This window comes from Notamacropus eugenii, chromosome 1 (genome assembly GCF_028372415.1).
Source record: "Notamacropus eugenii isolate mMacEug1 chromosome 1, mMacEug1.pri_v2, whole genome shotgun sequence".
Classification (NCBI taxonomy): Eukaryota; Metazoa; Chordata; class Mammalia; order Diprotodontia; family Macropodidae; genus Notamacropus; species Notamacropus eugenii.
Genome location: NC_092872.1, coordinates 257,155,825 through 257,182,276, shown reverse-complemented (window position 1 = coordinate 257,182,276; position 26,452 = coordinate 257,155,825). Strand labels below are relative to the sequence as shown.

General features: G+C 40.8%; 1 protein-coding gene across 30 annotated transcripts in view; it reads left to right on the top strand.

The window, feature by feature from the left end:
• Window positions 1–26,452, top strand: part of PEAK1 (pseudopodium enriched atypical kinase 1) — a 297,886-nt gene that overhangs the window by 46,754 nt on the left and 224,680 nt on the right. For 12 of the 30 annotated variants that reach the window (XM_072628653.1, XM_072628665.1, XM_072628652.1 and 9 more), the window contains exons 2-3: window positions 2,705–2,771; window positions 24,511–24,688. The gene's annotated coding sequence lies outside the window, so the exon portion shown is untranslated. Of the gene's footprint in view, window positions 1–2,704; window positions 2,772–22,073; window positions 22,183–24,510; window positions 24,689–26,452 lie in introns of all 30 variants that reach the window. The other 18 variants (XM_072628670.1, XM_072628655.1, XM_072628657.1 and 15 more) reach the window with 2 other exon arrangements.

Sequence of the window (26,452 nt, the reverse complement as noted above, 5' to 3'; positions counted from 1 at the left end):
TTTCAGAGACCATTAAATACCTACTTATGTGCAAGTGTAGAATCAAGATAGACAGTCCAGTGACCCCAACTACCAGGGTAAGGACCCACTATTGAACAAAATATTTCTAAGCAAACTGGAATGCATTCTGGCAGAAACAAGATTCAGACCATCATCTCATACCACATGCTAAGAAAAACTCCAAACAGATAAATTACTTGGATATGACAGGCCACAGCAAAGAAAAATCCTATTCTGGATCTGATTCTCACTAAGAGAGAAAAATTAATTGCTGAAGTAGGAATGATGAAAATCCTGGGAAGGGGGATGGTAAGTGGCCAATTCAGTTGTCATATAGAAAGAGAGAAAATTTAGGCATAGTCTGACATGTACCCTATAATACCTGTTCCTTGTGGGTTCCTTCGCTGTTTGAAGAAATAAAGAAAAAAGAAGTTTGGATAATTAAATCACTATTATATCATGCCTCTGTGTCAGGCTTCTTAACTTGTTTCTCAGATTCCACATCTATTTCTTCCTTCTGCCCAGGTGATCTCAATATATTGCAAAAGCTTCCTCATGTGGTCTTTATGGTGTGAAAGCTTTTCTTTCCATGTCATCTAAAGATTAGGAGTATTTGGTGTAGTGATAACTTATTTAAAACATTGTTGTTAACTTTGATAGGTTTATAGAATCTGATTGATGCAGTGATCTACCATGATTCCAGAGTACCAGTGGTGAAAAATGTGATAGACTAAATAAGCAGAATGAGACATGGTTTTAGACATGACCAGTATGGGAATTTATTTTGCTTGTTTTACTTAATTTATTTAAAGAATTTTGTTTTTATTATTTCTTTATACCAGTTGAGGTGGGGGATGGGGTGGGTGAGAGGAACAGAGGTAAGAGTATAAAGGGGTCCTGAAGCCAGAAAGTGTGAGAACTGCAGCTCTATGCTTTATTATGCATTAGTAGCCATACAACGTTTGCTGGAAAGACTTGTAGTGAGGGGAAGCCCACCACCCCCTCAGGTGTTATTCTTTTGTGTACTTTACATTGTTGGGAAATTTCTCCTCATGTGAAACTTGAATCTACTACTACTTCTTCTTCCGTGCTTTCTTCCTAGTTCTGTTGTCTTGGCCCAATTAAGACAAATATAAACCCTTCTTCAGATAACTTGAGGACAGTGATCATGCTCCTCATAGTTTTCCTTCTTCAGCCTAAACATCCTCAGCTCCTTCAACTGATCTTACTGTGACACTGTCGTAAAACCCTTCATTATCCTGGTTGCCCAAGGATGAATTTCTTGCCAGTTTATCAATGTCCTTCCTAAAATGTGGTTCTCCATGTGTGGTTTGATTAGGACAGGGTATAGGAATACTCTCCTTTTCTTATCTGTGGATACTGTGACTGTCTTCATATAACCTGAGTTTTCATAGGGAAGGAATTCCTGACTAGATAAACTCCCTCCACCAATGCATGTTCAACTCTTACCTTAGAGCACTGAGGGGTATGTGTCAGTAGCAGGTCTTGAACCTAGGCCTTCCTCACTCCCAAACTAGCTCTCTCCCCACTTTGACTGCTGAAGCAAATCCATTTGTTTTGTTAAATACTGCAAATTCTGGTGTCTAATCCTATCCCTCTAATAAAACGCCGAAAGATAACTTGTCAAGTCCTTTTTGCCATCTTCATACTTTTAAAAATGTTGTTAATTTGTTTCCCACTGGTTTTATAAGATGGAGAGAGAAGTCCCATTTGTGTAAGATTCTTATTGAAATAGTAAATGGATATAAATGCTGGTTAATAATCAAGAGGGATTTTTTTCTGTGATTTTTTTTTTGTCATTAATGATATTCTGAATAATTGATTTGGAGCAAAGGGGTGTCTGCTCTTTCTAGGGCTTGAGTTGAGCCAAGAACGGGGAAAGGGGCTCTATGAGACAAGAGGTGAGGAGAGAAGACTCTTCCTGTAATGGGGGATGGCCGTGGTAAAGGCCAGTAAAGGAGGTGCAAGATTGAGTGCTAAGGGTTAAGAACAGAAAGAAGGCCTATTTGACTAGACAGATATGGGAAGTGAAGTAAAACATAATGAGGCTGGAATAATAGGTTGGGGCCAAGCTGTGAACAACTTGAAAAGCCAAACAGATATTTTATCCTCAAGGCAAGAGGGAGCTCCTGGAGTTTATTAAGTACAGGAATGGAGGGTGAACCCACACTATGATTTAATGGAGAATCATGGTTATTTGGGCATTTATTAAATGCCTACTTAGTTTCAAACACTATATTAAGCCTTGAAACAATGCCCCGCCCCCCCCCAAAAAGATGGTCTCTGCCCTCAAGAAACTTATAGTCTAATAGGAGAAGACAACACCCAGAAAGCAGCTGAAGAGGAAGAAGGGCAAGGTTTAGGAGTCATGGTGACAGACTCCAGAGGAGTGCAGCCTCCCTTGGGTAGAAAAATGAAGAGATGTCTGGTAGGGTAGGGCGTTGATGCTTCCATGGAGATTGTGGGAGGGGCTCTCCCTCTCTACTCTTTCCAGTCAAAGGAAGGGACCCCAGGACCCGTATGCTGATGAGGAGGAAAGACCAGGGCTAACCAGATCTTGCCTTGATGAGGTTTCTGGAGCATGATGATGAAGTCTGGAGGAGTGCAGCCCTAGCTAGGTAGGGAATGAAGGTCCATTTTGGACCAAAATGTACTGATGATTGTCTTTTCTGTTTTGTTTCAGGTATCTGCCAACGCTAACCCTGGTGTGCTGGGCACCTTTCCATTGGGGATTTGTGTAGAATGCCAAGGTACGGCATTTTCTAATGCTTCATCCCTTTAAGACTGAGAAGGGAGGGAATTCTTGCTGATACGTTTAAAGCTGCCGAAACTGTCTGAACTCCTTTCTGAACTCTAAGAGGAGTTAAGTAGCTATAGTATTGGCTTATTTGAAAGAGGGAAAACATAAACCAATAAGTTCTTAGTCTGTGTTGCACCTCACTGGCAAGAGACCCTTATGGAAAATAGCCTGCAGATGATTTCTAGAATGTTTGTTGATGTCAAATGACTCAAAACAACTTAATGTAGTACTAACTGAAATAGTAACCCCTGGAGGTCCCATGGTGTAATGGGACGACTCAGTCAGACATTTATTAAGCATTTACTACCTGCCAGGCATCTTCTGTTCAAACAGGGAGATGACATGTGCACACACATATATGTATGTTCAAGATCACTTAATGTCTGCTTTGTATGTATATGCCCACATACAGCTGATTAATGCCCTTGAACCACAGCAGAAGCAGCAGCCATGGCCAGCTGTCACACACACACACACACACACACACACACACACACACACACACACACACACACACACACAACCTCAGGTGACCTGGAATGGGAAGACACTAGCCTTAGAGACACCAGGAAAAGTCTTCTATGGAACATGGCCCTTGAGATACATCTCCAACGACATCAGGGATTCTCAGAGTTGGAGATGAGGAGGGTGAGCTTTCCAGCTTGGGGGATGGCCAGGGAAAAGGCACAGAAACTGGAGCATCATGAGTGAATAACAAGCCCACATGACTGGAAGTAATATGTAAGACAAATGGGAAGTTAGGAAGAGGACAGAGTGTGAAGAGTTTGTATTTGATCCCAGAAGTCCTAGGGAACCCCTAGAATCTGTTGAATAGGAGACGGTGGCAAGGGAACACAGTTAGACTGTGTGGCCAGAGCTGTGCTTCAGGAACATCATGGCTGTTTGGGGAATTGATTGGAGAGGAGAGAGACTGGAGGCAGGAGGATGCTGCAGTAGCCTAGGCCAGAGATGATGGTATTCTGAATCACTGTGGTGACTGGATGAATGCTGAGAAAGGACTTGTACCCAGGAGATGTAGTAGAAATAGACAGCAAGACTCAGCCACTGATGGCATCAGTGGGGTAAAGGGAAGTGAGGAGTCAAGCATGATACTGAAATTGCAAAGCAAGGTGATTCAAAGGATGGCAGTGCCCTCCACAGTACAATTTTAGAAAATCAGAGGACTTGGAGAGAAAGATACTGAATTCTCTTTTGGAAATGTCCATTAGAGCAGCACATCTTACATTTTTTCTATTTATGTTTGGCAATGTTCATTGAGTTGTGTGGCCTGAGGGCATGTGCAATGCAAAGTACACATGCTTTGAGTTTAGAACCAAGACTGCAGTGAAATTATGTTGTACAGCATGGGCAAGCACCATCAGAAACACCTCAGATTCATGACGCGTTTTATTTTTAATTAATTTTTGGTTTTTGAGCATTCAGAAACCTTTTACTGTTGCCCCATAGTTTAAGAAGTGCTACAGTAGAGAGCTGGTAGTGTAGGATTGCGGCTGGACACAGATCTGAGAGTCATCTGCATAGAGGAGATAAGTTGCCTACAAGGGGGAGCTGGCAGCACCTGTTTGTTCCTATTCCCTACTGAGGTTTGAGTTTAGGGTAGTCCTTGCTGACACTGGGATTCAGGGCTAGGCTAGCACTAGGCACCTCCAAGTCTCCTCGGCTTCCTTCAAATCTCATCTCTTGCCAGAGGCTTTCCCCAGTCTCCTCAGCTACCAGTGCCCTTCCTTCTGAAATCACCTGTCTCCCCTATGTACTTAGTTATACACATGTTGTGTCCCCACCTGTAAAATGTGATCTTTTGAGGGCAGGCACTATTTTTGTCATTCTTTGTATCTCCATTGCTTAGCACAATGCCTGACATATAGTAAACTCTTAATAATGCTTGTTGACTTACCGATTCACTTCCCTGGCCTGGATTCCTTGAAATGTAGACATGGAACTAAAAGAACAGAGGTAAGACGACTCATCGGAATGGACTGGACTTAGTGTAGATGGAGGGGACCTATTCTGGAGGTGATGCACTGTGAGGGCATTGGGGGACTGATCAATGAAGCGTCTGAAGAAGGAGAAAATATCAAAGGCTGGAAAAGACCCTGCAACTTATTAACACCAAAAATGGTGACCCAAAGACAATCGGTAACTGCCAACATACATTCACAGTGTCTTGTCTCTACAAAGTCTTTCTGAGAGTCTACTCTTCATGAATTGAGGGCATCCTCAGTGAGGGTATTAATAGGGACATGCAGCCCTTTGGTTTAAAAAATAGAAGACCCATATCTTTGCTACTTCATAATCAACTGAAAGATGTAGTAGAACATGCAAGACCCTTGTGCTTATTGGTTGATGACTAAGCTAGAATAGAATGCTTCCATTCAGGCTCTCCTACAACAAGAGGTCTCCAAGCCATATGTCAGAATCTTTGCAGATTCCTTGTAAGATAAAACAGCAGAAATAATGCTGTTCCATGACCCTCTGGGAGTAACCTTGGGCAAGGCCTGAAACAGAGAGCTGTATGCTTGCCTGTGATGGAGGAGGTCTGGCACAGAGTCTAGGCTGAAGAGGGATTTCCCTGTGGATGGTGGAGTCTTCCCATTGTTCTGTTGGGAGATGAGATGCTGCTCCTTCCGTCAAACCCCAGAACACTCTAGAGCCTCCTGGGAGAGATTTGTAATCACTTGAAAGATCTTGGCTTGTCCTTTTGCATGGGAAAGACCAAGTGGATGAATGTGTCTTGCTCAGGTTTCAGTATATATTTGTATGAATAGCTTATAGAAGTTTCTGAGAGTGTATATTTCTGGCCCAGATAGAAGGAAGAGAGTGGGTCAGATTGCTTTTAGGAAATTAGAATTATTTTTTTTGCTATCCCTAAGCTTCCCCTGAAAACAAAGGCCTTCCTTGTAATGTTAACTTTATTCTTGATCCTATATGGACTGAGAATATAATTTTCTCCAGTGAGCTATAAATGAATATCACCCAGTGGTCAATCAGTGGTCAGCACCATTTGGGTGAGAAAGTGTTTACGTCACCAGTAGGGATATCTGAAGAGTAGGAGTAAAAGTCCTTATCAAGACCTTGAATGGAAGGAATAGGATGGCCTGGCAGGGGAAGTTGGAAAGAATGGGGATGACAGGGGAGCAAGCAAGACTCCATTACTTTCCTCATAAGGCTAAGAAAAACAAGGAAGGCTACTAATACATTGGGGACACCCGCTGGATGTCTCTTTGGGAAGGATGCAAGATGAGAGTTGCATGGGATGGTCAGGCACAGATGAACTGGGATCTGCATGGTGGGAGGAAACTATGAAGTCTCTGAAAACACAGAATTGTTTGATTATTACAGGACATGATAACAGAGAGACCGCATAGCAGCCTCTGTGGGTGTGGATAAAGCAGTCCTGGAAAGAAAACTTATGTCTGAGTGCATGAACTGAAAAAAAGATAAAAAAAAATGAGCTTAACGTGTGATTTTTAAAAACTAGAAAAACAAATACTCTCCAATAGGCACTTATATACTTCTGTATATACTTATATACTTCTGTAGAAATTTTGAAAGTTGGAAAGAACTGGCCCTTTTGTTCTTTTTAATCTTTTAAAAAATATTTCATTTTTATATCTCCTCTGATGATAAATATCCTGTTCACTCAGGGAGCCATCCCTTATAACAAAAAATTTTAAAAAGAAGAAAAAAACTTTATCCAAACTCACCAGAGCATCAACTGCTCCTGATAGTCTGTAAGTCTAGTCCAGCCAACAAGCATTGCTAAGTACCTGTTTGTGCTGAGTGTGGGGGATACAAAGATAGGCCAGAACTCAGTTCTTACCCTTAAGGACATCACATTCTCATGGGGGATAGAACGTGTAAAAACAGTGTAAATAGTGTCAGTGGAGGTGATCTTAGAAGATGCCAGCTGTGCAGTGGGGCTGGGGACCTGGCACAGGCCTCCTGGGAAAGGTGGTATTTGAGCTAAGTCTTGAAAGATGCTAGAAGACAGAGCTGAGGGGAGACAGTGACTGCAAAGTCAAGAAGGTGGGAAATGGAGTACCATGGAAGAGGAGCAGCAAGTATGCCTGTATTTTCATGGACATCTTTGGGGAAGACAGCATTCTTCTGGTGGCTTTTGGAGAAACTGATTCAGGATCCGTGCATGGGTCTTGATGGAGCATTTCCAGTATGGTGCATGAGGTAGAAGACCAAATGAGGAGTCAGAAATCACGGACAAACCACCTTGCCTCTGAGCCTCAGGAAATCTCTAAAATGAACATGTTGAGGCAGATTCTTTTAATTAAGCAAACAGTTCTTATATGCTCATTTTAGTATAAAACACTTTGCAAGATACAGCCACTACAAGACAAGAATGAAAGCGTTCCTGTTGAGGAATTTATTTTCCACTGGGCACTGTGATGTGTACACAGAGAAGCCAATACAAGATAAGTGAGGAGGGAGAAGAAGTTTCATTCCTGGGAATATTCAGAAACAGTGGTGTTGGAACCAAGCCTTGAAGGCGGCGAGGGCTTCAAATGGAAGAGTCAAAGAAACAGGCTCTCCAGAGGAGATCCAGTGGCCTGTAGAAAGGTTGGAAATGACCAAGAAAATTGGAGTTTGGGACTTATTAATGGGGCACCTTGGCTATAGTGTAGCCAAGAAAGGAGGATGTTCTACGTGATTAAACACTGAGGAGAGAACTTGGCATTTTATTCTAAAAGGTTGGTCCTGAAAACCAGCCTGGTGGCAGACTTGTGCTTTGGGGGAATGCCTCTGGCAGCTGTGTACTTGCTTTCTAAGTCAGCTTCCAGCTGATTGCTCCTGTTTTCCTCTAACTTTTTTCTTATTGCAATTTTTTCTGGAGCAAGAATAACTTGGGAATTTAAATCAAATTGTTGATCATTCTGAGGGTCATGGAGCAGCAAGTGACTTCAGTGAGGATCAGTGTGTCCTACCCATACCTGAACAGGTTTGCCCTTGACAAGATTCCAGAATTGATACAGTACCTACAATAATAGGAAGAGACATCTAGAACTGGAATGGACCTCAGAGGCCCTCCAGTCTACTTATTGTTCCTATTCCCCTGTTTTTGCACTTGAAGAAACTGAGACCCAGAGGTTTAAGTGACTTAAGTGCTTAAGGGTCATAGCAGGTTGCTTAAGAGGAGGTATTTGGACCCAGGATCTGTGGTCCTTTACTGTTTCTCTTAAGTAGTATGACCTTTTTTGATTACCACACACATTTTTGGTTTATAGTCTTCATTGGCTCATTTTTGGTTTATAATCTTCCAAATTCTCCATTTTCAAACATTGTACTGATCAGAGCTACCCCATGTTGCACTTCTAAGGTTGATGTTAGGATCCATTGGGTTGACTTAGCATTTATTCCTATTCAGTTTTAATCCTACTTTATCTGCCCCAAATTCTGTCCTGTCATCCAGTGTATTAACTAAGCCACCCTGTAAGTATCACTAGGGAGTGTGTTGTGCCTTTATCCAAGTCATTGATAAACATGTGAAATGTCTGAGAACCAAGACAAGTGCACTGGAAACTCCTGCCATACAAACAGAGAACCCTTAATGGCATCTCTTGCCAATATCTGTATCCTTGCAGTACCACAATGCAATTTTGGATTCTGGCTCTGTTCCACCACTTACCACCTTTTTTTTTTTTTTTTTAAACTCTACCCAGGTGTAATTGGCTGAGTTCTAGAAATTCACATCACTGTCAGAACATAGTGTTTAAACTCCAGTAGTGTGCTTGATGATATGGTAACTACCATTGCCTTTACATTTTGCTGTTTCCCCTCAAGGCCCTACTGTGTAACAGAAGAAATAAATATTAACCATTTCCCTAGTTAATATTACATCCTTTTCTTACAGATAGAACAATAAGAGGTGATGCATTATTTTGCTTTTCCTGCTCTATATTTACAAACTGAATATATGACAGAAAACATTTATTTTCCTTTAACAGATATTCCAAAGTGTGTGTACATCAGGCTTAAGAGAGATGCATATGTATGAAATTTTCTTTAAAAAAACAAAAACAGAAAATGCAAGCCTCGTTCAGATTGCTAATGATTGGAGAGGGAACTTATGCAAAAGGTTGCTTGTTTTGAGCAGTTCATTCAGGGCACAAGAAAGGGCTGAACTGGGGCCTGGGAGACATAGGGCCCTGGGTACTGTATTACCTTGTCAGTGTCTTTATCTCTCAAATGGGGACAGCAGCATTTCCACTCCCTTTCTTCCAGAGTTGCTGGAGGGAGGTACTTTGTCAACCTTAAAGAGCTTGTGGAAGAGGATAGGTAACAGAAGAGGGAAAGGAGACATTTAAAAGGCATGAGTTAGGACTTAAATAAATACTGTGGAGCCATCCCTGGAGCTGGCATTAATGGGAGGGCAAAATTGTAACCAAATGACCCCAACCTTGTCAGAACAAAGGCTCATCTCTTGAATCCAAGTAGTCTTCCTGTGATCTTGGGTGGCTGAGAGGTTTAGAATGCTGTAGTGTCTAGACAGTTGAAGCTGAGCATTCCCCAAAGGCCTGGAAAGGTCCATCAACGTGGGCATGAGAAGGGGGCAGCCTGTGCCAAGGAACGAGTCACGGAGGAGAAGTGGTGCAGAGGATGTTCTCAGAGACATGTGGTTGAGAATGGAAAAAGGATGCTGGTCACATGGGAAGAGAGCACCCTTTCAGGGCTGGGAAGGTAGGGTCAGTGGCTGAGTTTTCAGTAGGGTGATATGTTGACATCGAGCGGCTGTGCTGGTAGTGGCTGTCTCAGTGCGTGTAGCAGGACTTGAGAATGGGCCTGCAAAGGTCCCCAGCTTTCTTGGTCATTAGCTAACAGATAACTTACCGCTGTGTTTGCTCAGTAAGTCTTTCCTTAATATGTGGCTGTCTTCTTACGCTAACGAGAACACCTTACCATGCTGGTGTTTCTTGATGTATAACTAATACTTGCTCTGCCCAGCCTGTTAACGTCCACTGGGCACGTCTGTTCTTGTGGTTTCAACCTATGGATCTTGACTCTAATTTGCACCTCTTTGGAGGAAATATTTTGCAACATTAAAAAGAAACAATCATAGACTTCAGAACAGTTTTCAATTAGGTATAAAAGTCTTTAATTTTCAAAGAAATATTTTCCAATGCATATAAGAGGTATGGAGGCATGTGGAAGTATGGTGTGCTTAATATTGGGAATTTGGTCACTCCTATTTTAGTCAGAAGAGTTGGGTCCCTTCTATTGTAGTGGCTTTATGGGTGCTCCCTTCCCTGGTGCATCTCTCTTCCTTCCTGTGGGATTCCCGTTTGTGCCCTAAACCTTGTTGTCACTCCATGACCAACTGACCTTCCTTTTCTGTCTCTTCTGTTCTTATGCCCCTGCTCTGGTTCATGCACACACGTTGCCTATATAGTATAGGAAGCGTTTAATAGGAGCATTTCTGCTTCTGGTATGGATTCAGAAGAACTGGTTTCAGATCTCGGTTTAGTGTTTACTGTTTTGTGACCTTAGATAAATCTCTTAACATCTAGGGGCCTCAGTTTCTGTATCAATAAAACAGAGCCTTTAAACTTAGTGTCTTCTTACATCCCTTTGAAATTTTTAGATGTTCTAATCCTAGTCAAGTTATTTCATAAATGAGGAAAGGCATGATAACGAATAATGTTTCTTTCATTTGTTATTAAACATTTCAGAAATTTCTGTTAAAACATTCTGATTCATCCTGTCCAAGAGATTGCTGTGATATTTCTACAGTTTGCATTTTTCCTTCCAAATCATAGATGATAAGGTTCAGATCTCGAACAGACTTTAAAGAGAACAGAATCATTAGTATAGAGCTGAATATCCCCTTAGAGGTCAGCTGCTGTAATCCCTCCATTTTATAGATGAAGAAGGTAGGGCCCAGAGAGGAACAGTAACTTCCCAAGGTCACAGAGGTAGTAACAGCTGGGGTTTAAACCCTGGACTTCGGCCCCTCAATTCAGTGTTCTCTCTACTCTGCCATTATCTAATATGACACATCTGAATTCAAGTAACTAAATGACTTCTTGTAACCTGAAACACTTTTCCAGTCTACCTTTCCCTGTTCCCACCCACAATGATACCTGTGAATTTCTGCTCTATCAGCACATTGGTAATTTTGCTATTCATATAGTTCCTAAATTAGTTACTAAAGTTAGTTTTCTTTCTGCCCCCTGCTCTTGACTCCTCCCTCTCCCAGAGTAAGTAAGAAAGTTGTCGTTCCCATCCTTTTGATTGTTTTTCTTTCTTTGGTTGGTCAGTGTTATCAGTAGACACTTTTTTTTTATTTTTCATTTTTAACACATAAAACAATTCCAACTTTTGGTCAGGTGATAGTTCTTTTAAAGCATTTACAATATAGACCTTAAAGAAATTTTTTTTTTAACGTTAACCAAGACACAAATAATATCTATGTATGCTGTCTTCACAAGCCCTTGATTTAATTGTCTCCACGCTATTACTAAGAATTAAAGGACCCTAATTTATTGTTGTTGGTCTAAAGTCCTAAGCCTTATAGCTTAATTTCAGACTTAACCTCGGATGTTTCACTACCAACAATCTATAATTTAATAGATCTAGTATTAAGCTTACAAACCTTTTGACTATAGAAAATTGCCACTAAGAGTAGGGACATTGCAGGGAAACAATATCTCCCCAACTTCATGTCAATTCCAGACAGGAGGAAATTGTCAACTTGCATTCATTCAGTCAGGCTTAAAGTCTGCCAGGTGTCAGTGGGAAAATTGAGTCAGGTGAATCCTACCTCAGCCCAGTAAACACTTTCTTTAACCTCACTTGTGTTGTGTTATTGGCCCAGTCCCGAAGGCAGGATCTGAGTCGGTAGGAACTTTCAGGGTCACATTGTCCAAGTAGTCCCATAGGCTTCTTCTTGTAGATCTTTAATGAAGGAGAACCCACTACTATTAAAGTAGCTCATTCCTTTGTGGGCTGGTTCTAATTGTTAGGAAGTTTTCTCTTCCTCAAGTCCAAGTCTGCCTCTCTCATTGAACACCACCCTCAATTCTGTTCCTAGTTCTGACAGCTAGGTGGCAAAGTGGTTAGCATTCTGAGACTGGAATCAGGAAGATCTGAATTCAACTCTGGCATTAGACACTTATTAGCTATGTGACCCTGGTTTAGTTTCTTAACTTCTGTCTTCCTCAGTTTTCTCAGCTACAAAATGGGGATAAGTTAACAGCACCTGCCTTGCAAGCTTGTGAGGATAGAAAGAGATAGTGTTTGTAAAGCACTCAGCCCAGTGCCTGGCATATAAGAGAAATTATATAAATGCTTATTCCCTCCCTCCCTCCTTCCTTTGGATGAAACAGTACAAGTAGGATCCCTCATCCACATGGGACACCTCCTTTCCCCTCCCCCTATTCGAAGCCTCTCTAGCTCCTACTGGCCCTCTCACATGGCATGTTCTTCAGTCTTTTCACCACCCTCACTGCCCTTTTCTCTGTACTCTCCAAGCTCTTTCTGCCCTTACTAAAACATGATGCCCAGAGCTGCCAAGGACCGTTCCACCAAATCATTGTTCCTCATTCTTAACACAGCCTATGATAGAATTATCTCTCATATATGCCTTCCCAAAGTCTTACTTTGTGTGTTGCCTCATCATGACTTCAAGGTGCGCCTGATTCTCCAAGACTGGTCCAGCAGAACATCAGTTCTCATGTGCTTCTGAGGCTTCAAGCCCAGTCCCAGCAAACAGACCAGCCAAGCCAAGTAGAAAGAGGCTCACGATCAGGAGACTGGAGGTTTGGTGGCTGTGGCCACTGTGGCAGATGCAAAGCAGTCTTTCCCTCAGTCCTTTGCAGCCACTCCCTTGTGCTTTTGCACTAGCAGTGGCAGAGGAGTGAGCACTCACATCCTTCACATCCTTGATTCACTGAGGAGCTGACCAACCCCCATCGAACCTGCAAAAGGCCCTGGGCCTTTATCGCAGAGGAATTGTTGTCCAGGATCCTGTATTTTTCAAATGATTTATTAAACTTCAACTTAGGTGATTCAGCTTAGGAGTGTGAGTGGTAGTGTGCTGTCATAGATGAAACTTGGGCCAGGAATATGTGGGTTCCCATTCTGCCTCTGACACATCCTGGCTTTATGACCCTGGTCACATCATTTCTCATCCTAATGCTCTGGGCAGCTCTCTGAGTCTATAAATTAAAGCTAAGGTGGCCGTTTAAATTAGTAGAAGGAGCTTCCTTACCTGGAAAGACTCTATACCAATGAAGCCACCTTTCAGAGTCCCTGTCTTCCTTCTGATGTATTAGGTATCCCTACTACCTTTGTGTCAGACAAGCTTGCCATTAAAGACTTCAAGTCACTGATAAAAATGGTGAGCCAAGCAAGGTCAAGGGCAGATTCCTGAGACAGACATTACACTGGAGGTCTCCCTCCAAGTGGATACTACATTGGGGGTCCCGTAGTTCATTTAGCCAGACCCAAATACTCCTCCCTATCCCCTCATTAGGCCTGTATCTACCCATCTTTTTGACAAATACAGCGTGGCACCTTTGACAAGTACCTTGTGGCCTTCTCCTGAGCTGTGAGTGCAGTTATCATTTCCAAAAAGTAAAGGACATGACTTTGGCATAACCTGCCCTCTAGGCTAGCTTTCCCATGCTCTCATGTCATGGCTTCATTAATGTGTTGTGAAGTTTTGCCAGGAATAGAAATGGTACCCTCTTGTCTCTAGTTGACAGAATTCCTCCCCTTGCTATGAGAAGTGGTAGAACCAGCTATGACTCGAACCCTGACTCCCTGACTTCAAGGCTATTTTTTTCCATTATTAATATCCCAATCTTAGTGGAATATCTTCTAGAAAAATTTAGAATCCATTTTTCATTGTATTCTGCCATGAAAATACTCTAGGGCAGGTGAATTTATCTGAATTACTGCCCTGTGTTCACTTTTCAGACAACTACAAAAGCCAAAGAATATGCTCTATGGCATGTGAACCTGCACTCTGACCCCTAGGGTGCTGTTGGAATGATGACTAATTAACAAAGTAGGGAAACCATTTCTTCCCACCAACAAGCAAAGTATCTAAAAATGGTCACAGTGGCTGAATTATGGTGACAGTTCTGAATTCCTTCATTGTGTATTAACGTTCTCTCATTAGACTTAGAAACCTTGTGTTCTCTCCCTCCCTCCCTCCCCCCTCTCCTCCTTTCTCTCCCTCTCTTTTTCTTTCCTCCTCTTTCCTTTCTTCTCTCTCCCTCCCTCTCCTTCCCTTTCTTTTTTCCCCTCTCTCTCTCCCTCCCAATAAGCCATTTGGTACATCCAGAAGCTGAATATTTTCTTATAAATAATCAGCTATATCAGTCTAATCATATAGTCTGACTAACTCTTCTGTTCGGGAAGCTTGTTGATCAGTTCATTCATCTCCAGGAGAATATTTTCCTATCTATCTATCTATCTATCTATCTATCTATCTATCTATCTATCTATCTATCTATCTATCTAATTTATTTATTTTCAATTCTTAACATTCACTTCCACAAGAATTTGAATTAAAATTTTTCTCCCCATCTCTCCCCACTGCCCACCCCAAGACAGCATACACTCCATCCAATCCTTCCTCTAGTCTGTCCTCCCTTTTATTACCCACCTTTCTTCCATCCGCCTTCCCCTCTAATTTCCTGTAGGGCTGAATAGATTTCTATACTCCATTGCCTGTATAGCTTAATTTCCAGGTGCATGCTAAAACAATTTTTAACATTCGTTCTTAAAGCTTTGAGTTCCATGTTCTCTCCCTCCCTTCCCACCCACCCTCATTGAGAAAACGAGCAATTCAATATAGGTCATACATGTGTAACAATGCAAAGCACTTCCATAATAGTTATGTTGTAAAAGACTAACCCCATTTCCCTCTGTCCTATCCTGTCCTTCATTTATTCCATTCTACTCCCTTGACTTGTCCTCCCACAATAGTGTTTGCTTCTGATTATCCCTTTCCCCAATTTGCTGTCCCTTCTGTTATCTTCCCTCTCCTATCCCCTTCCCCCTTGCCTTCCTGCAGGGTAAAATAGATTTCCCTATCCTGTTGAGTGTGTGTTATTCTCTCCTTAAGCCAAATCCCATGAGAGTAAGGCACAATTATTTCCTTTCATCTCCCCCCACTTCCTCTCCATTGTAAAAGCTCTTTCTTCCCACTTTTATGTGAGATGATTTGCTATATTCTACCTTTCCCTTTCTCTTACTCCAAGTACATTCCATTCAACAGTAAATTTAATTTTTTTAGGTATTCTCCCTTCATATTCAGCTCACCGTGTGTCCCCTGTGTATGTGTGTGTGTATGTATATGTGTGTGTCTATATATTTATATGTGTATCTACATATATATTCATATATGTGCATGTGTATATGGACACCCCTGTATATATACATACTTACACATATAGTATACACATACATACATATCCTTACCAACCTACATATATATCTATATATATAGATATATATGTATGTAATTCCCTCTAACTACCCTAATACTGAAAAAGGTCTCATGAGTTACAAATAACGTCTTTCCATGTAGGAATGTAAATAGTTCAACTTTAATGAGTTCCTTAAGGCTTCTCTTTTCTGTTTACCTTTTCATATGTCTCTTGATTCTTGTATTTGAAAGTCAAATTTTCTATTCAGCTCTTTTTTTTCAACAAGAATGCTTAGAAGTCCTCTATTTCACTGAAATTCCATTTTTCCCCCTGAAATATTGTATTCAGTTTTGCTGAATGGGTGATTCTTGGTTTTAATCCTATCTCATTTGACCTCTGGAATATCATGTTCCAAGTCTTTCCATCCCTTAGTGTAGAAGCTGCTGAATCCTGTGTTATCCTGACTATATTTCTACAATATTTGAATTTTTTCTTTCTGGATGCTTGTAATATTTTCTTCTGGACCTGGGAACTCTGGAATTTGGCTACAGTATTCCTAAAGAGTTTTCCTTTGGGGATCTCTTTCAGGAAGTGATTGGTGAATTCTTTCCATTTCTATTTTACCCTCTGGTTTTAGAATATCAGGGCAGTTTTCCTTGATAATTTCTTGAAAGATGATGTCTAGGCTCTTTTTTTGATCATGGTTTTGAGATAGACCAATAATTTCAAAATTATCTTTCCTGGATCTATTTTCCAGGTCAGTTGTTTTTCCAATGCGATATTTCACATTGTCTTCTATTTTTTCATTCTTTTGGTTTTGTTTTCTAATTTCTTTTCTCATAAAATCATTAACTTCCATCTGCTCCGTTCTAATTTTTAAAGAGCTATTTTCTTCAGTGAGCTTTTGAACCTCCTTCCCCATTTGGTCCATTCTGCTTTTTAAATCATTCTTCTCCTCATTCACTTTTTGGGCCTCTTTTGCCATTTGGGTTACTCTATTTTTAAAGGTGTCATTTTCTTCAGCATTTTTTGGGTCTCCTTTAGCAAGCTGTGGATTCACTTCATTATTTTCTCGCATCACTCTCATTTCTCTTCCCAATTTTTTCTCTGCCTCTCTTACTTGATTTTCAAAATCCTTTTTGAGCTCTTCTATGGTCTTGAGGCCATTGCATATTTTTTTTGGAGGTTTTGGATGTAGAAGCCTTGACTTTTGTGTCTTCTTCTGTTGGTATGCTCTGTTCTTCCTCATCCAAAAGCATGGAAGAAAATACCTTTTTGCCAAGAAAGTAACCTTCTATAGTCCTATTTTTTTCCCCGATTTGGGGCATTTTCCCAGCCAGTTACTTGACTTTTGATTCCTTTGACAAGTAGAGGGTGTACTCTAGGGATCTATAAGTTCTCAGTTCCTCCAAGGTGGCACAGTCAAGGGAGAGGAGTTTACTCCTCTTCTGGCCTGTGCTCTGGTCTGTGAGCAGGATTCCCTCTTCAGAGCCTCCACCAGCTCCACCACGCCAGTGTTCCTTCTTACCACAGGACCACCACTCAGGACTGAGACCCGGATCTGCTGCTCAGTTCCCCCAGGGACTTTAGGCCCAAGGCTCCAAAAGTGGATGCTTCCACAGTTGCTGCTGCCACTGTGGGACTGGGACTGGGACTGGGACTGGGGCTGGGGCCAGACTCACACCCCTCTCCCAGGGTGAAAGAGCTTTCTTACTGACCTTTGAAGCTGTCTTTGGTGTTTGTGGATTGAGAAATGTGGGAACCGCAGCTGCTACCTGTGATTCTGTGTCCTGAAGCTTGCTCCAGTCCTGTCCTTGCCATGTGGCCCAGGCTGGGCTGGGCTCTGCTCTGAGCCTGGTGCGATAAACCTTTCCTGTCAGCCTTCCAGGCCCTCTTGGGCTGGAAATCTCTTTCACTCTGTTGTTTTGTGGCTTCTGTGCTCTAGAATTTATTTAGAGTCATTTTTTAGAAGTATTTTATGTGCAGGGTACAAAATAAACCCACACAAATCCTCTGCATTCCTATATATTAGCAACAAAGTTCAACAGCAAGAGATAGAAAGAGAAATCCCATTTAAAGTTAGGGTAGACAGTATAAAATACTTAGGAGTCTACCTGCCAAAACAAACCCAGGGACTATATGAACACAATTACAAGACACTTTTTGCACAAATAAAGTCAGATTTAAGTAAGTGGAAAAACATTAGTTGCTCATGGGTAGGCCGTGCTAATATAATAAAAATGACAATTCTACCCAAATTAATATACTTATTTAGTGCCATACCAATTAAACTATCAGACAATTACTTTCTAGAGCTGGATAAAATAATATCAAAATTCATTTGGAAAAACAAAAGGTCCAGAATATCAAAGGGACTAATGAAAAGAAATGCTTGGGAAGGTGGCCTAGCGCTACCAGACCTTAAACTGTACTATAAAGCAGCAATTATCAAAACCACTTGGTATTGGTTAAGAAACAGAGAGGTAGACAAGTGGAATAGACTTGGCACTCAAGATGCAGTAGGCAAGGAATATAGCAACCTTCTGTTTGATAAACCCAAGGACCCCAGCTTCTGGGATAAGAACTCATTGTTTGACAAAAATTGCTGGGAAAACTGGATAACAGTGTGGCGGAAATTAGGCATAGACCCATACCTGACACCGTACACAAGAATAAAGTCCAAATGGGTACATGATTTAGGTATAAAGACTGATACCATGAATAAACTGGAGAAGCAAGGAATAGTGTATTTATCAGATCTATGGAGAAGGGAAGAATTCTTTACTAAAGAAGAGATAGAATGCATTATGAAATGCAAAATGGATAACTTTGAGTACATTAAACTGAGAAGTTTTTGCACAACCAAACCCAATGCAACCAAAATCCGGAGGGATGTAGTAAATTGGGAAAAAATTTTTACAGCTAAGCTCGGGGATAAAGGCCTCATTTCTAGAATATATAGAGAACTGACCCAAATGTATAATCATACAAGTCATTCCCCAATTGATAAATGGTCAAAGGATATGAACAGGCAATTTTCAGAGGAAGAAATTAAAGCTATCTATAATCATATGAAAAAATGCTCTAAATCACTATTGGTTAGAGAGATGCAAATCAAAACAACTCTGAGGTACCACATCACACCTATAAGATTGGCAAACATGACAGAACAAGAAAATGATAAATGCTGGAGAGGATGTGGGAGAGTTGGAACACTAATTCATTGTTGGTGGAGCTGTGAGCGCATCCAACCATTCTGGAGAGCAATTTGGAACTATGCCCAAAGGGCTACAAAAATGTGCATACCCTTTGACCCAGCAATATCGCTACTAGGACTATATCCCCAAGAGATCATAAAAATGGGAAAGGGTCCCACATGTACAAAAATATTTATAGCAGCACTCTATGTAGTTGCCAAAAACTGGAAGTCAAGGGGATGTCCATCAATTGGGGAATGGCTGAATAAATTATGGTATATGAATGTAATGGAGTACTATTGTGCCATAAGAAATGATGAACAAGAAGACTTCAGAGAGGCCTGGAAGGACTTATATGACCTGATGCTGAGTGAAAGGAGCAGAACCAGGAGAACTTTATGCACAGCAACAACCACAGTGTGTGAGAGTTTTTTCTGGTAGACTTAGATTTTTGTAATAACACAAGAACTTCTGAAAAAAAAAAAAAAATCCCAATGGTGGACCTCAAGGCAAAAAGCCTTCCACACTCAGAGAGAGAAATATGGAAGTCACTCACATAATGTAGCAGATCATGTTTGTGTATGTGTATCTGTTTGTGTATCATGTTCTGATTTGTTATACGGATTCTTTCATTTATCTTAGTCTGACTACATAGCATGACGATAGTGAAAATATACTCAATAGGAAAGTATATGTAGAATCTATACAGAATTGTATGCAGTCGTGGGGAGGGAGGGAGGTAGTGGGGGGTGGGTGGGGAGGGATAAAATCGCAATTGTATGGCAGTGATTGTTAAACATTAAAAAAAATAAAAAAATTAATAAAAAAAAAAAAAAAAAAGAAGTATTTTATGGGCTGTGGGGGTAGAACTAGAACAGGTCCATCCTTCTACTCTGCTATCATGGCTCCGCCCCCAGTGTTTTCCTTTTTTAAACAGTCTTCCCATCCTGTCTCATTGTTTAGCTTGATACAGTGCAAGGTTTATAACATAATTGTTTTATGAAATGGAATCATTTAGACTGAGGTTATTTGAAACTCCAAACTGAGGGCAAAGATGATTTGAGAGGTTTGGTGGAAGAATTTTTATGTCAAATTAAAGAGTATTGATGGCACTCTGGACTGTTTGACTAAATACACATTCATCACTTGACTCTTCTATTTGAATGATCTTAAAACAAATTTAAAAATCTCCTTTTTAGTAAGAAGCCTATGATATTTTAGTTTTGAAGACATTAAAAAAAACTCTAGATAATTTCCTGGTGCTTTTATAAGGGAAGCTTTTTCAGTGTCTCCTCCATTCCTGTTCTATTCATCTAGACATGAGGGCTGCTCTGGGGTAGTGGCAGAGAAGGGGGCAAGTTCAGGTGCACATTGTTTTATTGCACTTCACAGATAGTTTGTTTTTTACAAATTGAAGGTTTGTGGCAACTATGTCGAGCAAGTCTTTTGGTGCCATTTTTCTAACAGCACGTGATCAGATGACTTCTTTGTCATATTTTGGTCATTCTTGCATTTTTCATTATTAATGTATCCATTATGGTGATCAGTGATCTTTGACATCACTGTGGCGGTTGTTTTGGTGCACCAAGAACCGTGCTCATATAAGGCAGCAAGCTTAATCAGTGAATGTTGTGTGTGTTCTGACTGCTCCGCTAACCAGCCATTTTCCATCTCTCTCCCTCTTCTCAGGCCTCCCTGTTCCTTGAGACACAACAATATGAAATTAAACCACTTAGTAACCTTACAATAGTCTCTAAGTGTTCAGGTGAAAAGATAAGTCAATTGATTTAGCGAACTTCATTATTGTCTTATTTTAAGAAATTGCCACAACTACTCCAGCCTTTAGCAGTTCCCACCCTGATCAGTCAGTAGCCCTCGGCTTTGAGGCAAGACCCAATACCAACAAAAAATATTGATGAAGACTTACGTTAATGGTTAACATTTTTTAGCAAGAAAGTATTTTTAATTGAAGTATATACAATGTTTTTAGACTTAATACTCTTAATAGACTACAGTATCACAATGTGAGCATAACTTTTCTGTGCATTAGGAAACCAAAAAATTCATGAAACTTGCTTTATTGAGGTGTTCAGGTTCTAGTACATGCTTGTACTAGAGATGTTGAAAAGGTAGCATCAACAGGACTTGGCAAACAGATTGGATATGTGGGGATGAGGACAAGTAATCATTTAAGGATGATGCCAAGGTTGCCAACTTGGATGATTGGGAAGATAGTGGTGCCCTCAATAGGGAAGTGTGGAAAAAGGGATGTGGAAAAGATAATGAGTTCTGTTTTTGAACATTCTGAGTTTAAGTTGTCTGTGGGACATCCAATTCATGATGTCCAATAGGCAGTCAGTGATGCTGGACCTGAAGGTCATGTGTGGGATGGCTCAGATCCCTACATAAATCAATTACTCAGAGGTCTCTCAAAGTGATGACGGAAAAGTGATTTATTCGATTCTCGAGCAGCGGGGCTCACCTGTAGGAGTAGGAAAGCCGAAGACAAAGAAAAGGGCAGTGATTTATTAATTTTTTTTGAAGTTTTTTTTATTTTTTTATTTTTTTTATTTTTTAATGTTTAACAATCACAAGGGCAGTGATTTATATAGACCCTAATGCAAGTCCCTCCTCCCCCACTGACCATTATCCTCATTAGCTGAGAATATGATCTTACATTCTAGACACGAAATCTAACCAATCCCTTTTGAAATGAAGACATCGAGGAATTATGTAAGTTTTATCCAATCATTGAGACCCTAATACACTACACAGTTTTATATCCTTATATGGAACTATTCTGTTCTAAAAATATTGTAACCTTGAGCCTCTAGGTCTTACCTCACCCCTGGAAGAAGAATTACAATCTGAGAAGTCTTCACTAAACCTATCCCACTCAGTCAGAAGAGAGGTTAGAACTGGACAAATGGAGTTGAGAATCATTTTCATAGAGATGACAGTTGAATCCATCAGAGATGGGATGATCATCAACAACAAGAGAGAGGAAAAAAGAAGTTTAAGAATTGACCCACAACATGGGTCCAGACCTCAGTGAAGGACTAGCAGAGGGAATTGAGAAGACCAATAGGAGAAGAGCCAGGAGAGCAGTGTCATGACCAGGGAGAAGTGAGAGAACTGTCTATGAGAAGAGCATGATTGACAGTGTCAGGGAGTGCAGAGAGGTCAGGAAGGAGGAGATTGAGAAAAGGCCCTATAACTGTGAAGAGGTCATTGAAGTCAAAAACCAGAGGTTCTAAAGTGAAATGAGAGGAGAGGAAATAGAGCCATTTTTTGTTAGTTTCTCTTTCTCCAAGAGTTTTTAACAATGAAAAGAAAGAGAGATTGAAAACTATAGCTAGAGGGAATGGTCCAATCAAATGAGGATTTTTTAAGGATGAGGGAAATATGGAAGTATTTAGGTAGCAGAAAAAGTCACTGAACAGGAAGCAAATAGCCCCCCACAATTATAGTAGTTTATTGTTTGTTTCTCCTTGCAGTTGAATTATTTTTCCTTTAAGTATTCATATGCTTTTCTCTACATTGCTTCTGTATTAAATATTGATGTTGATTCATTATCTCTGGAATCTTTATGCATGTAATGGCGTTTCTCTGCTTGTCTCTTTTTTCCTGTTTTTTATGCTTCAGCCTTGTCTGAAAATCATCATTGCTACTCCTATTTCAAGTGTTTCTTGTAAGCACCCTGTTGTTGGATTCAGCTTTCTGATCCATTCTTCTATCAGCTTCTATTATATTGGTGAGTTCGTGTTCCCAGTTATTATGACTGTTAACTATATATTTCCCTTGATCCTGTCTGCTCAGTTTTTCCTCTCTTTCCCCTGTGTCCCCCACCCTATACCACCTTTTTTCTTGGTGTTATGAAAATAATTTATTTGTTCCACTAAACAGATTAACCGCATGCCCTTAGAAATAAACTTTTGAAATATAAGTACACAAAAAAATGTCATAAAATATTTGTTTCTACTAGGTAGTTTTCTCTGCTAGTAATGACATTAAACGACAGTGCAGATTTGGAACAGATTAAATGAAAATGAAATTGCTTTGCTTTCTACTTAATAAATGAAGAAGGTGCTAAGGGAGAAATTTACCTAACAACTTCGACTTCTAAATGACAAGATTTGTTTCTGCCCCTTCTCTCTCCCCCTTACCCCACCCTGCTTAGGTTTTTATTCCTTTCTTTTACTTTTAATCCTCTTTCACGGAAGACATGGGACACAGGAATTAGTTTTGCTTATGTCTGTTGAAATCCTTACCAATCTTAAGTAGCTATGTGTTGGGGATTGTGCTAAGGACTGGGGACACAAAAGAGGCAAGAGACAGTCACTGCCCTCTAGGAGCTTACGATTTAATGGGGGAGACAACATACTAAAAAGCTACATACAGGATTAATAGGAAATAATAGAAGGATGGCACTATAATTGAGCAGCTAGGTAGTGCAGTAGATAGAGCTTCAGGCCCAGAGTCAGGATGACCTGTGTTCAAACCCAGCCTTAGACACTTACTAGCTATGTGACCCTGGGCAAGGAGCTTGATCCTTTTTGACTCAGTATTCTTATCTGTAAAATGAGCTGCAGACATCTCTAGTATTAGTAGATACTAGATACCACTCTAGTATCTTTGCCAAGAAAACCCCAATGAAAAGTTGGACACAACTGAAATGACTGACCACCACTAATAACAACAAGAGGAAGGCTTCCAGTAAAGGATGGGACTTAAAGGAAGCCAGAGAGGTCACTCTGGTGAAGTGGAAGAGTGTTCCAGGCCTAGGGGACAGCCAGAGAGAATGCCCAGAGGTCACTGCCACTGGGTGGAAGAATGCATGTTGGGGAGCTAGATTATAAAGGATTGTAAATGCCAGCAGATCCTGGAAGCAACAGGGAGCTGCTAGAATATCTTCTTCTTATATCTCCTTCTCTCTTCTCCATCTAGCTTTTTATTTCTCTGTTAAATTTAATGTATTTATACACTGTGTGTGTGCATGCGTGTGTGTGTGCGCACGCATCTGCACACACATGCTGCTTTCCTTTGTCTAGATCAGATGACAGTGAGCAGTGTCTAGGGTACCTGCCCCTCCCCTCCACTATTTCCTCCAAGGTTTTCCACATCCCATGTACCTCTGTTGTTTGAGACAATAAGTTCCCTCCCTAGTTTAGTCTTCTAATTTTCCTTTTTCTTAAGACCATTGAAACATAAAAAAGTGCCTGGGCCTGTCTTATTTAGCTTTATTTAGCTTTTCATCCTTAAGGATATTAGAGCTCTGAGAGGATACTTATTGCTTCTCCATTAGTATTAAATCAGTTTATCTAGTCTTGCTCATTTGATCAAATGATCAAACCTTTCTATATTTCCCATGTCTCTTCTGATTTTCATTTCAAAACCTCAACTCATTTCTGACCTTTTCAGGAATATCAACAGTGCTTGGAAAGCCTTTATTTCATTAAAGGTACATTTTTTTCCCCCTATAGGATTATACTCAGTTTTGGTTGTAAACCCTTGTCTTTTTTCTTTTTGGAATATCGTATTCCAAGTTCTTCTCACCTTTATGGAAGCACCTGCCAAGTCTTGTATGAGTTGAACTCTGTATCTCCTTGGTAGTTGATTGAACTCTGTCATTTTGATTGTTTGTAACAGTTTTTCTCTAACCTGAACTCTCTTTATTTTCTCTGACATTCCTGGGAGTTTGGGTTTGGGGATCTCTTTCAGGGGGCGGCTGGTGACTTCTTGTTCTTCTTTGTTGTTTTCCCTTTGCCGGGGTGTTTGTGAAGTGATAGGCCAGTGATGCTTACTTAGGTGACAGCTCCTGGATCTGTTTTTGATTCTACTTACCTTATGAAACTGACCACAGGTTTTTCCAAGGGGCTAATTCTCTTTGCTGTTGCTTCTTTCTCATCTTTCACTTTGTGTCTCTTGTCTTTGTTTCTTGCAGGTCCTTTTCTCATCTTTGGTCCTGGATATGCTTTTGTCTCCATCTCTACATGGACTTATATATTTATTCTCTTTCTTTCGTTCTAAGACATTTCTTGATTGTGTTTCACTTTTTTTTTTCTGTTTACTCATAATACAGCTTCACCTTTCTGGGTTAGAGGTTTGTACTTGGGTTGAGCTCTGCTCCTGTGAGTTTGCCTGCTGGATCCTGAGTTTGGTGGCTGTGACTGGGCCTTTTCTTCTGAAGGAATTGTCTGGCCTTGCCTCCTGCTGAAATTCAGGCCCAGGCTCCCTGGAGCCATTGCTGAGTATAGAAGGTAAGTCCCTGGGTAGCTTCTGCCACACGGGGTATTGGTCTGGCCCTGGCCTCTGCTATGAAATAGGGCTTCTTGTCCTTTGCCTTCCACTTCCTTTACCTCATCTCTATTCCACAAGGTTCTGGCAGTCTGTTCAGCCTTTGACTGATGGGGGCATTGGTGTTTGACTTTTTGATTGTTCCTGCTGATACCCTTTAAAGTTTGGGTGTTTCTTAGGGAATGGGGTTCCTTTAGGGTCTCGTGCCGCCTTCTTTCCATTGCCCTTCAGTAGTCTTGCCCTATGTCCCTGACATAGTAATACGATGTTGTCTCACCATTACCTATTCTAGATTATAAGCTCTGCATATGGTTGTCTCCTTAACTCTTTTGTTTATGTTAAGAACATCAAAGTGCTTCATCTCATTTTGATTTGGGAAATTAAAAAAAAATCAACTATATAAACACCTGATGGACAGAACACACTAGACAGTAGCTCCCGTAACAGGGCCGTGGGCCTCTCTTGGCTCATCGTGTCTGTATGATTCATTAGCTAGGAAAACCAACAGGATTTTGGCAACATGACAAGTAAAGTTTGAGATTCAGAAGGTGATTGTCTCCTTGGACCACGTCAGGCAGTGCCATCTATGTAACTAGGTAGGAAAGGCGTGGACAAATTATCATGCTCCAGGAGTGACAGATTCATGGATCCTGGAGAAGGGGGTTGGGATGGTGAGCAGTTCAGTATCAAACACCTCTTGTCTCAGTCAGAAAAAAGCTAGAGGTGGTGAACCTGGAAAGTGAAGACTTGGGGTAGGAGTCAGGGGATGGGCACGATAGAAATTGAACCTGCTCTGTGTGGTCTCAGAGAAACCTGAAGGTAGAAGCTGAAGTGAAGCAGGTTTTGTCTCTGTCCTAAGAAAATCCTCCTAACAGAGCTGTCTGTCAAAAGAGTGGGACATAGTGAGCTTCCCATCCCTGGAGGTCATCAGATGAAGTCTGTGAATACCCATTTCTCAGTCTTGCTGGACGCTGCCATTCCCATCCTCTTCCCCTTTGACTGAGGGCAGGCACTCATTGGTACTTGGTTACTGTAGAGCATGGCCTGCCCCAAAGACTGGTCAGAACTAAGCCTTCTCTGTACCATGCCCTTTCAGAGAGAGTGGAAGGAGGAATCATTGTGAAACATGACCAAATTTCTTTTTAGAAGAAAGAGAGCCTGGTTACCATCTGTACGGAGGGTTCTCCTTCCAGCTTCTCAGAGGGAACAGTTGTTCCTGTGATCACTCATGCTTACCTTGTTTTCTCTCACCTTAGGTTGCTGGGATAAGTCCTACAGACTGTGTATCTTGCATCTTTTCTAGTCCTTTGCTCCCTTTCCCAGGGCTTATAAATGTCCACATATATAATTCTAAAATTTATAAAGGGCACTCTGTAGCTCTTCAAATAGAAACTAAATGTTTTCACACTTGGAAAAATACCAGAATAAATCATTTTAAAAGTCTCATTGCAACACCTAAAAATCAGACAGGATAGTAGACAATGAGCAGCTTGAATTTTTAAAGAGTAATTCCTGTCAGACTAATCCAATTTTCTATGAAAAAGTGATAGGCCTGCTATACAAGGAGGAAATGATATATATTGTCATCTAATGTGGCTTTAGCAAGTTTTTGATCCATATGATTTCCTCTCACACTCTCCTTCCACAAAATGAATGGCTAATGATTTACCAAAATGCCTTTGTGAACAAATGCATCTACTACAAATGCCCCTAAGAATAGTTTGGGG